Source organism: Triturus cristatus, chromosome 4_1 (assembly GCF_964204655.1).
Source record: "Triturus cristatus chromosome 4_1, aTriCri1.1, whole genome shotgun sequence".
Lineage (NCBI taxonomy): Eukaryota > Metazoa > Chordata > Amphibia > Caudata > Salamandridae > Triturus > Triturus cristatus.
In genome coordinates this window covers 113990488-114003123 of record NC_140585.1, presented here as the reverse complement: position 1 = coordinate 114003123, position 12636 = coordinate 113990488, and positions in this window count along the sequence as shown.

Below are 12636 nucleotides of genomic sequence, written 5' to 3'. Positions count from 1 at the left end.
ACCGGTGTACTCCATCGGATTGCCGACAACATGGGCAACCCTCCCTGTGGCACCAGGCGAAGGCCATTACCAGACACAGGGAGGGATCAGGAGGAGGAGGATTCATCCGACGGAGCGTCACAGACATCGTCACGGCCTGCTTCCGAGGGTCCCCGCAGGAAGGTGGGTCGTCCACGAAAAAGACTGTGAGAGTCAGCAGAACATCACCATCTCCCAGGTCACCTGGCCTGGCACCTGGCCCTCTGGCCCAATAGCAGCACATGACATCCTCTGCCACATGGACTTGCTGGTCACTGTCTGACCTATGTTGACGAAGACTGTGGCATGGACTCTGACATTTTGCTACGGCAAGGATACCAACTCCCACAGTGAACTTTGGATTCTACACTCCCGCTGTGCACCTCTTGTCATCCCCACAAACCCGTACCCCACCACAAATAAATTAATCACACTTACAAGATGATGCCGTGATTCTGCATTATTACAATACATGTGTGTGTCGTAAAGTCAAAGCATGCCTGATCTCAGAATTAACTCCAACCATCCAAACCGTGGGGTCCCAGTTTTGCCCAGGACACACATGGGTCCCAATGTATCATCTGATACAGACATGGAGTACCATACTCACCTGTGCTGGGCCCAACCAGCTGAGTGGTTCCCGCACAACTGTGGCTACAGACACATTCAGGGGAGCAACAGTCATGCGCAGAGGTCAGGGATCATGTGGAGTGACCTGGCTTGCCGCTCCCAGGTATGTCTAGACATGTGTCCCTACCAGGTCCTGCATGCTTGCGTCAGGCGGATGTTGAGAATGGTGGCTAGGCCAAGGTTGGATGCATGGAGATGCCAGAATGCAGTTTTGGATCACAGTGCCACATGGTTGTGTTGGGGTTGTGGGCTGCATCATGAGTGTGGGCGTGGATCGAGAAGGTCATCCTGCAGCTGGCTGTGAATCATTCCCCCCATCCCGTTTGGACATTGATTTGGCCTGGTTGCCCGATGCAGTAGCAGAGCTGTGCAGATGCACTCCGGATATGGACAAGTAAGTCGTAAGGCACATGTCCGTAGACTGCAGGGTAGGATTCGACACGGATGTTGTAGTTGCCCTGGGGGATGGTCTCTCTTGCCTTGAGGTGGATGGAACTGTGCATCTTGTGCATAAGACAGTTTCCACTCCCTGACAAACCGCTAGCATCTTGTCACTCTACACATAGACACATATGCACCACCTCTGAAAACTATGCCAGACATGCCGCACGCACAGTGGCAACAGGCCACCATTGACAGGGAAGAGGCACCTTGGAGACAGAGGGACAAATTTATTAGTCATGTGTGTTGGAATGACAATGATACTCTGTCAACACATACACAGGTCATGTGGATGAACATGTGGGAGCAACACTGGCACCCCCCATTGCAACACAGATGCTGGTATTCCATTGAACTGGCACACAAGTGACGGATAACAGCTAAACACCCCCTGCTGCCACGGAGAGGCTGCTATACACCATTGAGGCCCTGATGGGGCAATCACACACCATGTCAACCCGGTGCAACCTGTATGTTTCCGAGGCCAGTGTTACACACATTGATGGCCTCATCACAATCCCCAATCCCCTGACACATGACAGTCACCAAGTCTGACCATGGCTCCAGGTGAAGCCTGCCCCATGTCATGTTCCCCATGTAGGATCCAAATGTATGCAAATTGACCACACATGAACCGGAGAAGTGCACACAGACTACAAACAATTTACACACCCAAAACGCCGTGAGGCATCCCTTACCCTAAGGAGATTTCCAAACTTGCCCGTGCATGTGACGCAGAATCAGCACATGTTGCTGTGTTCATGAGGAGTAGCAGGAGCACAACAATGCCACCAGCAGACAGCATGCCCATGGACCTGTGGAAGAGAGACACACAAGGAGTCAGCCCAAAGGAGCACATCCGCAAGCATGTACTCAACACGTATCATGTTGTCAACATGACAGGTGACAATGATGACTCTCTGACAACATCCTTCCATTGTGCCATCACTCGAGTGACACTTCAATACACCCCACTGACTCACTTGGCAGACATGCAGATGGACACACACAATGCAACACATGCCACACACGGCCCAATGCGTGCACACTCAGACACTGGAACTCACCACTAAGCAAAGAAGTTGCGTATGAGCCGACTCCGCATGTCCTCCACAGCCTCCTCCTCCTCCACATCACTTGCCCCGTCACCAAGGCCTTCATCCTCCACGGGTGGATGGTCCTGGTCATCTTGATCCAGTATGAGTAGAACAGCTTCCTCCACTGCCATGTTGTGCAGCATGCAGCAGACGATGATGATCTTGCACACCTTCACCGGGGCATATGGGAGTGCTTCGCCGGTCTTGTGGAGGCACCGGAATCGGCTCTTCAGAAGTCCAAACGTCCTCTCAATGACTCTCCTGGTCCGCCCATGGGCGTTGTTGTAGCGGTGCTCGGCAGCCGTGCTGGGGTTGCGGACAGGCGTCATCAGCCATGGCATGTTGGGATAGCCAGCGTCCCCTACAAGGAAACATCATGGACAGAAGTGTGTCAGCACAGGCAGTGAGATTGGAAGATGAAGCCAAACACTGAACTGCCAGAGTCTACCCACCAACAATACGTGCTCGCTCGTTCCGCAGCTGCTGCATCATTTCAGGCAGCCTGCTACGCCTCATGATGAAGGCATCGTGTGCTGATCCTGGAAAGCGAACACAGACATGTGAAATCACCATGTTGGACAGACACACCACAAGGGCATTAATGGAGTGATAATGTTTGCGATTCCTATACACCACCTCCTGTGCCTGTGGTGGTACCAACGCAACATGTGTCCCATCTATGGACCCAATGACATGGGGCATCCCTCCCAGGGCATAGAACTCACGCTTGACATCTGTCAACTGCTCACGAATTGGGAATTTAATGTACTCATCCAGGTGAACCAACATGGCCTCTAAGAAATCATGCAGAACACGGCTGAACATCGTCTGGGACATGCCCCCGACGTCAGCAATGGTATGTTGGAACGTACCCGTGGCAAGGAAATGTAGGGCTGCCACCACCTTCAACTTGGGTGTCAGTGCACTGGGATACCTGTGGCGCGGGAGGAGTTGTGCTTCCAGCCGGCCAGTCAACTCATCAATCAACCGTTGGCTGAATCTGTAGCGGCGTATACAGTCCCGTTCATGCAGGGCAGCCATGTCTGGCATACGTCGAGGGAGAGGCGGAGCCCTGCAGTGAAATGGAAGGAACACCGAAGAGTGAGCACTGTACAACGACATTGTCAATGCACTGAGCACATGTTACACAGCCAATACACAAATGCCACATTCTGAGTCAGGTCTGTGCCACATTTCCTGGACACGTACGCCAGTCAGGTGACACTCCTACCAAGGGACAGCCACTAACGGAGTGGGGCAAGCTCACGATGACATGGCATGAGACTAGCTGTGGGCCAGTGTAAGTGAACATGCACACGCATCACAGGATTCACAGACATCCACACATGTGCAGAAGTAGTATGCGTATGGTACAGACAGGTTGGTGGATGCGATATGCACTGGTCACATGTCATAGGAAAAGGACAGGCCACACACATTGCCTTGGAGGAGTACATGTCGAGACAGGACATACATAGAGAGCATGTGGATATGTACTTGTTTTGATACTCCGTGTAGTTGCATACATACACACCTCATGGCAGATCACATATGTGGGCTGGTGTGCGGAACAGTGTGCCATGGCCATCTACACACAGACACATGTTGGCAGCAGCAACATTGGACCACACACCTACAGCAAAATCATGGAAACACATGCCACACACATGACATGGTTGCAGCGTGCAACGCAGCCATAGACATGTCATGTGTAATATTCCGTGTACCTGGCATCAGGGGACAGGTGCGGGTGTCCGTGACTGGGACATGCAAGTGACTCATGGCTCCACTAGTGTGTACGACATGCACACATGTCAAAGGAGTGCAGGGGATGTGTGGTACAATGCGCACCATCACACACGACATGTGTACACAGCTCATCGTACATATGCTTTGCCCACACCTCAGGGGTAAAGTGCCACATCACATCCTGACACACCTGTGTCACACACATGTGGTATTGCACAGACAATGCATTGGTGTCCACCCTTGGCAAAATCTGACCGCTCCATTCCTGTCTGTGTGCCACCTGTCACCACTGACAGGTGTGAAACGCACCGTACATACGCTCTGAGTGCGTGTATAGGGTCCCTGGGCCAATATGGGCGCTGGCGTATGCGTACGCCACAGTAGTACGGACTGTACACGCGCTTGTACGGTCCGTACTACTGTGGCGTACGCATACGCCAGCGCCCATATTGTGATCCGGACCGTACAAGCGCGTGTACGGTCCGTATCACTGCTTGTGGGGTGCCCTAGGGCGTGGAACGCACCGTACCTGTGTGTAAATGTATGAAAACACATAGGGGACACATGAGGGACAAGTATAAGGGCCTAAATGCATGATGGTTGCCATGGAGACTGAGTTAGATTTTTGAATTTGAGCACCAGGTGCCCAGCAGAAGTCAGTTTGAAAGAATCTACATTGTTGCAAAGTGGATGTTGACTTGACATCATCATCAAAACTGAAACCATGCAAAGCCACACACTGGGGTAGGTTTGAAGGGATTGGATGAAACGTAGGATGCAAATGTGACTGACCAATCAATCTGTACTCCTGTACATGAACAGGCCAGCCAGGCATATATAAGGCAGCCAGGTCCCATGAGAGAGCACTTGCCTGCACATCCATTCATCCATGACCACTGCTGCTGATAGTGATTCCTCTGGCACCATGTCCAGGACTGTGGAGAGGTCACAGCCATTCACCCAGGAGGAGAACCTTGCCCTGATAGATGTGATCCTCCCACAGTTCCAGAGCCTGTATGGTCGACCAGGGGTTCAGGTAAGTGCATACTCCACTAGCTTAGACTGTGCCCCTTTTGTGTGACAGTGACTTCTGGCATTGTGTCCATGTGTGACAGACATGCACTGTTGTTTAGAGTGGGTCCCAGGGTGTGGAAGGCCTCATGTCACCCATGCAGAGCATGCTGTGTTTCCTGTGTGCACTCCTCACTTGCATAGTGCCTACTGTGACAATGAATGCATGGTGCATGCCACATTCTGCCTGCATACTCCTCCTGGGGATGTTGTTTCCACAGTCCTGATGTGATCCTGTGCTCCCCCCAGTGTGACAGGTGTCAGTACCCATGGATGTGTGTTTGTTCAGTGTACCTGTGCTGTGAGTGTCCAAAGGCCGTGTTCGTCCCCTGCACATTGGTGTGTGTGTAAGTCCCCTGTCATGTGGGTGAGTGCATATGGGGAGTGTTGCACACAAGCAGCATGAGGGATGGATATAGCCTGGCCATCCGATGTGAGCAGGGAGCAGTGCTGTGTGCATGCCGTGCTGAGCCAGCCCCACACCTGTGACACCCCCCGTCTACTGGCACATGGGCAGAGTGAGGTGTGTACCCGCAGTTGGCAATGCCATGTGATTGTCCTGTACCTGTGTGTGTCTGTGTACTCTGCTGAGGTAGCATCAGTGTGCTGGGGCAGGTGACTGCTGTGAGGTGCTGTACATAATCCTGGTGTAGCCTGTGAGGCACAGTGTGATCCCTGGTCAGTGAGTGTGTGGTACCCCTCATGCCACCCGTGTACTTTCAATGGCACGTAGTGCATTTGGCCTTCCACAGTGGATTATGTCCCTATGACAAAGGTGCAATTTGTTGCATGCATACCATGGCCTGTTCATGAAGAGGATTGTTCTATATGTGTGTCTCTGTGTCTTTGCTCATGTGGATTAATGTATTCTCACTTTTGCATCCTCACAGGTAGGCGCCATTGCCAAGGGGGAGATCTGGAGGGAAGCCGTCAGTGCCGTGAGGGGTACAGATTGTCGGAGGCGGAGCCTGTCTCAGGTGAGGAAACGCTGGCAGGACATCCGGTGCTGGACGAGGAGGATTGCACGGCTCCTGCTGGGGGACTCACCTGAGAGCCGTAAGAACCGTGGGCGCCGTCGTCTGACCCACATCCAGAAGCGTGTGCTGGCGGTGGTCTTCCCCGATATGGACAGGCGCCTACAGGAGAAGCAGCAGCAGGAAGGGGGTAGGTACATGTGTGTCAGTTGTGTGTCCCCAGCCAATGTAAGTGCGCAGTTGCATGGATACACTGCCAGGGTTTGATTGTGCAGTGCGTCAACTTGTCCCCAAAGTAGCCCGGTGCTGTTCTCACTCCCTCCCTTCCCCTCCTTGCCATGTGTTCCCTGGTCTGTGTGTAGCCACTCTTGCACAAGGTTATTTAGGCAGGCAGTTAATGCTGGTGCCCAATGATAGCAGCATCATGTGTGGGGGTGATGTGTCACAGGTCTGGGGACCTTGCGTGTGCCATGGCCAATTTCAGTCATTGTGGGGTCCATGTCACTTGGCAATGTTTGTGAATCACGACATAGGGGTGTGTCTCCAAAGTGTACAGCCTTCCAGCATGCATGTCCAATTGTGTGCCCTCTGACATGATGTGCCTGAGTGGGAGGCCTGCTAAGTGCAGGGACGGTTGCTTAATTTGCAGTCATGTCCATCCTGGACCATGGAGGAGTGTGGGCACTACTGTGCCCTGGGGCACCTCTTCCTAGGTATCATGTGCGTCATCCAACAATATGGACATTCACTGTGTCTTCGCCAGGGGTTGGGTAGGGTGGCATTGTACCCTGGGCTCAACTGTTATGACCTACAGGTTGCTACATGTGTCCACTGTCCAGGGGGACCCATTTTGCTTGTGCATACTCACAGTGGGCATTACCTGTGTGTGTTGTTAAGACAATCTGATGATGTTTGCTTGTCAATGATGTGTGGACAGGCGCACCAGGGGCAGTGTGTGTACAGTCATGAATTAGTGGAGGCCATGTGTTTTCATCCCAGAGTAAGAGGTGTACATACTTTCTCCGTCTCAATGAGATTGTCTCAGGTGTGTGTGGTTTGTGCGTACAAGGCCTACATGTCAAAAGCTCCATCCTCCTTGCTGGGTTTGGCCTGTGTGTGATGTTTGACTGGACATACGCTCAAGGTGCAGTGACCCAGTCATGTTTGGCATGGTTTCATGTATTGCCTTTGCAGCATGTGCCAAGAGTAAATGGATATGATTCCTGCTCATCCCTTTTTGACGACGCAGTGTGGTGCAGATGCTGTGCACATTTGTCCCCAGAGGCTGGCTCCTCTGTAAAATTTGAAGTGAAGTGATTTGCTGTTGTGTCATGCTCTCCATTGTTTCTCAGTGGCATGGTGGGTCGACAAACTGTGTGTTCCATGGCCTACATGTGTACATAGTTTTGTAGGTGTAACTCCTGTTGCTTTTCAGGCTATGCAATGTGACCTATGTATATTTGACTCATGTGACATATGTGTACAGGTGTCTGATTATCTCCTGTCTCTTCACCTTGCCCACAGCATCGCCGGGGGACACGGAAGGAGACACTAGCACGGACCGGGAGGAGGGATTGAGCACCAGTGCCAGCAGTGCTGTCCTGTCTGGCACATGGAGTGGCACGGAGGCCGAGGGGAGTGAGGCAGAGGACCTGTTGACTGCCAACACAGACTATGACGCAGACGGGTCTGAGGCTGAGCTCCCAGAGGTGGCGGAGTCTGCCCACCCAGCTGAAGGCAGCCCTCCACATCCCCCCGCCACCTCAGTTTCCATCACCGGCCTCCCACGTGCTCGTGGCCCTTCCCTCTGTGCTCGGTCCCCACATGTCTCCTTCCTGCCAGGCACCGCACCCCCTGCCCCTGTCACCACTGCTGCGGTGAGTGCGGAGTCTGTGGACATCCTGAGGCAGTTGCAGGTTGGTCAGACTGCGATGCTAAATGTCCTCCATGCCCACACCCAGGTGCTGACCCAGATGGAGGCATACATGGAGGGCATGTCAGCTGCGCAGTCTGACCAACGGCAGTTGCTGAGGTCCATAGACTCCACACTGACTGCAGCACTGGATCTCCTGCAGCGCTGCCTACCCCCCCCCTACCCCTGCACCATCCACAATTCCCACTCCCGTGCCTGTCCCACGCACATCCAGACGTCAGCGTGCACGCACCCCAACAGACACAGGCACCACACCACCAGGGAAGTCGAAGCGCACACCTCCTGTTACGCACACACAGGGTGAGGAAGGCACACCCACTGGGTCGGGGGGGAAACGTACAACACGCAGCCACAGTGGGAGTCCACAGTCCACACAACCCACTCCCTCCAAATCCACTCCCCTTAGCTCTCCTGGCCAACAGTCGGTGACAGCATCATCCACTGCAAGTGTGCCCCCCAGCCCCAGGATGACACCACCCTGCAAGCGGTGGAGGCGGGACCCGGCCAGGGGAGTTGAGTCCCCCACTCTGTCCACACCCTCCCCCAGTGGCGCTGCGACCCATCCCTCTGCCCCCCCCCCTCCTTGGGGCCTGTGGTTCGATTGGGTGCGGGGGAGTTGCTGGGGGAACTTGCCGACGTGTGCAGCGCCATTCTGTCCTCCACCTTTGGCGCTGGCACCCCCCCGTGGCAGAATCATCCCTCCCTGCACCCACAACACCTACCCTTGCCCCTCCTGTCCCTGCAGTGCCTGTTTCCACCCTCCCCCCTGATGCCCCCTCTTCTGTGGATGAAATGGACATGTGAACTGTGCAGGCAAGCTAGGGGACACACGTCCCGATGTGTACCCCCCCCGGACTTTGCTGCTGGCCTGGCCCATGGCCCTTGTACATAGTGGACATTTTCTCAGAGATATTTTCCTGCTGAATAAAGCATTTTCTTTTGGTTTTGCACACTGATGCTTTCCTGGACTTGCTGTTGGTGCTGGTGCTCCCTGAGTTGGGGTGGTGATAATGTGTTAGGGGTCTGTGAAATGTTGGAGTGTGCTGCTCATGGGGTGTACCCTGCCATCTGCGTGCCATCACAAAGGTCTCTGCCAATGGTATTTGGTCATGTTTGCTCTCACTGTATGGTGACATTGTCCCAAGGTGTGTTCCATTCTCTGTGGAGCAGGCCATTTTCCCTGCAGGGTGTCTCCCAAATGCTGTGCTGTGCTGTGTCTACATTTCCTGGATGTGTGAGGGTTGCCTTTCAATATAGCCATGTTGGCTCAGCGATGGCTCCACCTGCATCTGGGGTATCACCCTTGTTGGTCACTGAACTTGTTGATGGGGTATATTGTCCTATGTCTGGGCACTGCTGGGAGGACTCTGCACCCACCCCTCCTGTCTCTGGGCACTGCTGGGAGTGTTAGGCACCCACCCCTCCTGTCTCTGGGCACTGCTGGGAGTGTTAGGCACCCACCCCTCCTGTGTCTGGTCACTGCTGGGAGGACTCTGCACCCACCCCTCCTGTCTCTGGGCACTGCTGGGAGTGTTAGGCACCCACCCCTCCTGTGTCTGGGCACTGCTGGGAGGACTCTGCACCCACCCCTCCTGTGTCTGGGCACTGCTGGGAGGACTCTGCACCCACCCCTCCTGTCTCAGGGCACTGCTGGGAGTGTTAGGCACCCACCCCTCCTGTCTCTGGGCACTGCTGGGAGTGTTAGGCACCCACCCCTCCTGTGTCTGGGCACTGCTGGGAGGACTCTGCACCCACCCCTCCTGTCTCTGGGCACTGCTGGGAGGACTCTGCACCCACCCCTCCTGTCTCAGGGCACTGCTGGGAGTGTTAGGCACCCACCCCTCCTGTGTCTGGGCACTGCTGGGAGTGTTAGGCACCCACCCCTCCTGTGTCTGGGCACTGCTGGGAGGACTCTGCACCCACCCCTCCTGTGTCTGGGCACTGCTGGGAGGACTCTGCACCCACCCCTCCTGGCTCTGGGCACTGCTGGGAGTGTTAGGCACCCACCCCTCCTGTGTCTGGGCACTGCTGGGAGGACTCTGCACCCACCCCTCCTGTGTCTGGGCACTGCTGGGAGGACTCTGCACCCACCCCTCCTGTCTCAGGGCACTGCTGGGAGTGTTAGGCACCCACCCCTCCTGTCTGTGGGCACTGCTGGGAGTGTTAGGCACCCCCCCTCCTGTGTCTGGGCACTGCTGGGAGGACTCTGCACCCACCCACCTGTGTCTGGGCACTGCTGGGAGGACTCTGCACCCACCCCTCCTGTCTCTGGGCACTGCTGGGAGGACTCTGCACCCACCCCTCCTGTGTCTGGACACTGCTGGGAGTGTTAGGCTCCCACCCCTCCTGTGTCTGGGCACTGCTGGGAGTGTTAGGCACCCACCCCTCCTGTGTCTGGGCACTGCTGGGAGGACTCTGCACCCACCCCTCCTGTGTCTGGGCACTGCTGGGAGGACTCTGCACCCACCCCTCCTGGCTCTGGGCACTGCTGGGAGGACTCTGCACCCGCCCCTCCTGTCTCAGGGCACTGCTGGGAGTGTTAGGCACACACCCCTCCTGTCTCTGGGCACTGCTGGGAGTGTTAGGCACCCACCCCTCCTGTGTCTGGGCACTGCTGGGAGGACTCTGCACCCACCCCTCCTGTGTCTGGGCACTGCTGGGAGGACTCTGCACCCACCCCTCCTGTCTCTGGGCACTGCTGGGAGGACTCTGCACCCACCCCTCCTGTCTCAGGGCACTGCTGGGAGTGTTAGGCACCCACCCCTCCTGTGTCTGGGCACTGCTGGGAGTGTTAGGCACCCACCCCTCCTGTGTCTGGGCACTGCTGGGAGGACTCTGCACCCACCCCTCCTGTGTCTGGGCACTGCTGGGAGGACTCTGCACCCACCCCTCCTATGTCTGGGCACTGCTGGGGGTGTTAGGCACACACCATTCTTATTGCAGGTTAGGTGCGTACATACACGGATGGGGGTTCGGGGCGTACATACACTGCTGGGGTGGGGGTTCGGGGCGTACATACACTGCTGGGGTGGGGGTTCGGTGCGTACATACACAGGTGGGGGGTCGGGGCGTACATATACTGCTGGGGTGGGGGTTCGGGGCGTACATACACGGGTGGGGGTTCGGGGCGTACATACACGGGTGGGGGTTCGGGGCGTACATACACTGCTGGGGTGGGGGTTCAGTGCGTACATACACGGGTGGGGGGTCGGGGCGTACATACACTGCTGGGGTGGGGGTTCGGTGCGTACATACACGGGTGGGGGGTCGGGGCGTACATACACTGCTGGGGTGGGGGGTCGGGGCGTACATACACTGCTGGGGTGGGGGTTCGGGGCGTACATACACGGGTGGGGGTTCGGGGCGTACATACACTGCTGGGGTGGGGGTTCGGGGCGTACATACACGGGTGGTGGTTCGGTGCGTACATACACGGGTGGGGGTTCGGGGCGTACATACACGGGTGGGGGTTCGGGGCGTACATACACTGCTGGGGTGGGGGTTCAGTGCGTACATACACGGGTGGGGGTTCAGGGCGTACATACACTGCTGGGGTGGGGGTTCGGGGCGTACATACACGGGTGGTGGTTCGGTGCGTACATACACGGGTGGGGGTTCGGGGCGTACATACACGGGTGGGGGTTCGGGGCGTACATACACTGCTGGGGTGGGGGTTCGGTGCGTACATACACGGGTGGGGGGTCGGGGCGTACATACACTGCTGGGGTGGGGGTTCGGGGCGTACATACACGGGTGGGGGTTCGGGGCGTACATACACGGGTGGGGGGTCGGGGCGTACATACACGGGTGGGGGTTCGGGGCGTACATACACTGCTGGGGTGGGGGTTCGGTGCGTACATACACGGGTGGTGGTTCGGTGCGTACATACACGGGTGGGGGTTCGGGGCGTACATACACTGCTGGGGTGGGGGTTCGGTGCGTACATACACGGGTGGGGGTTCGGGCGTACATACACTGCTGGGGTGGGGGTTCGGGGCGTACATACACGGGTGGTGGTTCGGTGCGTACATACACGGGTGGGGGTTCGGGGCGTACATACATGGGTGGGGGTTCGGGGCGTACATACACTGCTGGGGTGGGGGTTCGGTGCGTACATACACGGGTGGGGGGTCGGGGCGTACATACACTGCTGGGGTGGGGGTTCGGGGCGTTCATACACGGGTGGAGGTTCGGGGCGTACATACACGGGTGGGGGTTCGGGGCGTACATACACTGCTGGGGTGGGGGTTCGGTGCGTACATACACGGGTGGGGGGTCGGGGCGTACATACACTGTTGGGGTGGGGGATCGGGGCGTACATACACGGGTGGGGGTACGGGCCGTACTTCCACGGGTGGGGGTACGGTCCGTACATACCCCAATTCACGCTCTGCGTGCCTGGGTACGGCCCGTACCCATGCCTTTGGTGGGTGGGTACGGTGCGTCCCCCCATTGTTGCGGTGCCGTGGGGTCCGCACCGTACACAGGCCTTGGGGGCGTGGCTACGGGTCGTACCACGCGTACCCCTACATGACCCCAGCAATGCTGGTACGAGCCGTACCAAGGCCTTTCTGACGTGGGTACGGGCCGTACCGCCATTGATGGAGTGACGTAGGGGGACGCGTGGTACGTTCCGTACCCACGCTCTTGCGGCCTGGGTAGGGTACGTACCGGTTCGCGTGACCATCCACTTCCGTTGTGGCGGACGCTTGCGTTGCTGGCC